Below are 4,309 nucleotides of genomic sequence, written 5' to 3' on the forward strand. Positions count from 1 at the left end.
GGGGGGGTGGGCTGGGTTGGGGTTGGGGGCGCAGGGCCGGTGTGGGTTCATGCTGAAGCGCATGAACTTTTTAGAAGCTCAAGATTGGCCATGATGATGCTGTACAGTATTCATAACTGTTCCTCTTTTTCAATTATTATCCTTGGTTTGCTCAAGATTTCTTAGCTTAATTTGGGTTACCCTCTTTCGATAGCAGCCCATTGAGATCTAGTATGGACTCAAGTTGTGCTTTGGGTCTTTTACTATAGGAGGGAGGCAATATAAAATCACTATCTCTAGTGTCATTTCATTAATAAACTGTGGCATAAATAGATTGTAGTATCTGGTTAACCAAATCATTACCTAATCTTGTATTCTTCTATTTTTAACTTGTTTTCTTCATTGTTTGCATTGTGGACTAAGGGAAAAAGATTATATGTTGAATTGCCTGTCTTGTCTAGTTTTCACTTGTTTTCTATAATTAAAGAACAGTGCTGATAGAAAATGTTGACACACTTTGCTATTGGCTTATTGTATATTAAAGGAAAGCGCTGGTAGAAAATGTTGACACTCTCTGCCAGTTGCTTATGTAATATTTGAAATTCCAGGTACAATGTCTTATCCTTGAAAAGTTTGTGTACAGTAAATTGTGATATTTATGGACTGGATTTGGCTTTGTATGAAATGGTTAAAATGCCTTAGTGTTTCTGTTATGATGCATTTTATCAACTGGGTTGCACAGGATCACTTAAAACAAATTGAATTAGGAACCCTGAAAACTCTCATGGTACTCTTAACTTTTATCATTCTTCTCTTTCGGAAAAGACTTCTGCTTGATCTCTAGATGAGAAAATGTTTAACTTCTGCTGTCTCTTTTTTAATCTTTAAGAGGCCATTGAAAAATGCAAGCAGGTTTTAATTCTTTACCTGTTTATGTGGTTTTGCTTCTTTATGCTTTTGAGTTTGCTATGTTGTCTCCTCTGCTGGCAATGAACTCTCTCTATGGGCATCATGCTCTCTGTCAGCTAGTTGAATTCCAAATCTTCTACTAGAGTCTGGACTCAGTTTCTTGGCTCATTACTGAACTTTCTAGAGACTAGAATATCTTCTTTAACAATGCCCGCTTTACTTGTTTTTGTTTTATTGGCATTTTAGCTACTTTAAAAATTTTCAAGATTTGTAGCAGTGCTTCGTGGTATTCTTGATGCAGAACAGTTTCAAGAAAATCCAGATAGGTGCTCTAAAAAGTACCAAAGGAGGAAGAAAAAGATCTTGATGCACTCTTGAAAATGCCTGATTCAGTTGTTAACTCATTGTTGTAACTGAGTTAACTCAGAATTGACCCAGCCTGCAGAAACCATGGGCTACATAGAGTTTTAAATTTGTTTCTTATCTAGTTAGTTGGATAAGGCCATAAGGGTTAGAGTTTTAATTTGATAGAGTAATATTTTATCTTCTGTACTTGTAATAGTTTAGATAGGATAGTGTTATATTTTTTCTTCTTTCCTTCTAAAACTCCTCAATATCTCTTCCACGGTATTGGAAATTTTTACTTTTCTTTCTTATTTCTAGTTTCCTAATTGGGACATGTTTTCTAGATGGAGTGAGCTTCCAAAACTCTTCTCTATTTATTTGGATGTAAGGGTACCACTACCCAATGGTATCACAATCTTTAAACAATAGTCATGGGGTAGACTCATAATGAATGGCTAGGACCGTAGGATTTGACTCTTTTGATGTGTTTCAAATGAAATAATTGGTCAAGTTAAAGCAGGACAAGGTGAGCACAACAAACATAATACTTGATTTTGGTGTATGAAGCTCTTGGTGGTCAAATTGATTCATTGGTTGTGTTTTTCCAAATTTATAATGAAACTGGACAATAGTGTTAAAAGTCTTCAGAAATCTATTCTTCTCTACCAAGTGGGAGAAAAAGGAAATATCCAATCAACTTGTTAAGTAAACTATTTGACTTGGATGCTTTTTCATCTTTTGAATCACATTGCAAGCGCTTTAGTCTTTAACTATATCTTTCCGGCATAGTACCTTGGAGGAAGCCGAAAATCAATGACCACAGATCTGTGGATAAAAACCAGAGCTTTTCTTTGCCATTCAAATTGGTAGTTTGGTATTGATCAATAAGTACACTGTGGGGATTCACAATTTTCCAAACATCTCTTGCATTTCTATAGTCACCTTTATTTATTTATTTATTTATTTTAAACTGATAAGAACAGATACTGCACTTGATCTTACCCTTTAATTATGTATAGTCTGGCCAAAGTTTTCGATATTTAGAAACTGCATTTCTCATTTAATTTTAGAGAGGTTTTGTCACTTATGAAATGTCAACTCTAGGAAACATCTGGCCACACAACATGTTTTTATTGGAGGTGAGATTTTCAATCAGCGCCTAAAGATGCTAGAGTGATGAGAAGTGCCGAAGGAAGCCACTAAAAGATGAGTTAATGAGAAGAAGCTGACCTAGTAACACCACAATCTTGAGGCAGATGGAAAAAAAAAAAAAGGTATCTCTCACTCTCTGAGAGGAAAATCTTAAAAGGAAAAAGCTATACGTTTTCAAGCATGACTTTGCTAAGGCTGAACTGTTGTGGAAGTTCGAGTTTCTTTCTTTCCAATTATGCTAACAAAATATCAATGATAATCACTTCCCATAGGATTCAGTCTTTCTTGCTTAAACCTTTGTGTAGACTGCACCCACCACCATATGACCTTAGAGCACAATATAATCTTTATGATTACCAATTCTTCGTATTCTAAACATGCAGACATATGTTGGAAAGTTCGTTTTCTGAGAATGAGGTGATCGGGTGCTACAATGTTTTCTAAAATGGAGTTCTAGAGAAAGAAAACCTTCTTTGAAATTGGGATCTCTATACTACTCTTGCTGGTGATGGACTGACTTTTCAAGCTTAGAATTGGATCTTTTCATGAATGACTTTTTTGTCCATTGACTTGCCATCCCCATCAGGTGGGTTCAAACTAACTTCCGTTACACTATTCACCAGGCAAAACATCTCTGTTGGAATATGAAGATGGAAGAAAAAGCTAAGGATTAACACCAAATTTTCACCTCAATACTATTATCTCAAGTAAATCGAACAACAAAAGAATCCGAGTATGCCTTTGTGTTCTCGATCATGAATTACTTTTGTTGAATTCTTTTTAGTGAGATATTTTCTTGTTTCATTTGTTCTTTTTAGTTTCCAAATCATATTACCTTTGATATATTTTATATCCTGTGTTTTGTACAGATTGAGGAACAAGAATATGGACTTAAGCCCATGAATTGCCTAAAGCTGTTGGATGTTTGCATATGGAGTTCATTCATGAAGAGGTAAACTCCATTTTTTCTCTACTAAGATGAAATAGAATTTACAGTCACGCGGTAAGCACACTAGCATTCTCAAATGAGAGGGAAAACTTAAATTCTGCTACTTAATGTCCTTTCCCTGACTAAACATTTTGAGGTTGATAGTTCTTATCATCTGGGGTTGTTAATATTTATATGGAATACTTGTGAATATGATATACATGCATGTAACTCTTATTCCCTCATGCATGGGAGAGGAAACCCAGATCAATCTTCATGTGCATTGGAGAATGGGAGGGATGGGTTGGGGTGAGGTGGGATACCACAGTGGGAGCTTCTGGCTCCTAAAATCTAAAAGTGAACCACTTACTCTTTGGTCCTCATTTGGACTTAGGATTCTGAACTTGGTTTATCAGATCAACTGGGGTGGGGTGGGGTGGGAGACCACACTGGGAGCTTCTGCTCATAAAATTTAATAGTGAATCACTGACTTTTTGGTCTTTCACGTGGACTTTGGAGTCTGAACTTGGTTTATTCGATCAACATTGTTATCTGTGCCACATCCTGTTCGTGGTTAAATCTTCATTGGTAGCAGAAAATCAATGACGAACTGGACTGTTCATCAGATACAGGATCCTGTGGATTGTTCTACTATCTTCCTTGTTCCAAGAAGAGGATACCACTGTTCTCCCATTTTCATGTAAAAAATCTGTCCTTCGTGTGATGAATTTTTGAAAAGTGAAATTGTGTTGAAGTACAGCTTGGTATTGTCAACCTTTCTTTCTTCTTTCCTCGTGAAGCTACAAGGTTCAATAGATTCAGATTCATCAACTCACTGCTCTTATCCATGTTGCCATCCCAATCACAACCTTCATCAAATGTGAACATAGATGTTAGTACTGGTCACAGGAAAAACTTTAAAAGAGAGAAGGATGGCCTGACCATGGAGTCTCAGGAACCCAAAAAAGTGTTGGATTGGTAGGCAAACCAAGAGGG

The 4,309-nt window shown here is 36.4% G+C and overlaps 1 long non-coding RNA gene across 4 annotated transcripts in view; it reads left to right on the top strand.

Moving 5' to 3' along the window:
• LOC122079408 overlaps positions 1–4,309 on the top strand; it is an 11,486-nt gene that overhangs the window by 1,253 nt on the left and 5,924 nt on the right. For 2 of the 4 annotated variants that reach the window (XR_006140432.1, XR_006140434.1), the window contains 4 exons: positions 2,338–2,507; positions 2,769–2,890; positions 3,009–3,118; positions 3,255–3,337. This is a non-coding gene — a long non-coding RNA (uncharacterized LOC122079408). The remainder of the gene's footprint in view (positions 1–2,337; positions 2,508–2,768; positions 2,891–3,008; positions 3,119–3,254; positions 3,338–4,309) is intronic. The other 2 variants (XR_006140433.1, XR_006140435.1) reach the window with 2 other exon arrangements.

This window comes from Macadamia integrifolia, chromosome 5 (genome assembly GCF_013358625.1).
Source record: "Macadamia integrifolia cultivar HAES 741 chromosome 5, SCU_Mint_v3, whole genome shotgun sequence".
Lineage (NCBI taxonomy): Eukaryota > Viridiplantae > Streptophyta > Magnoliopsida > Proteales > Proteaceae > Macadamia > Macadamia integrifolia.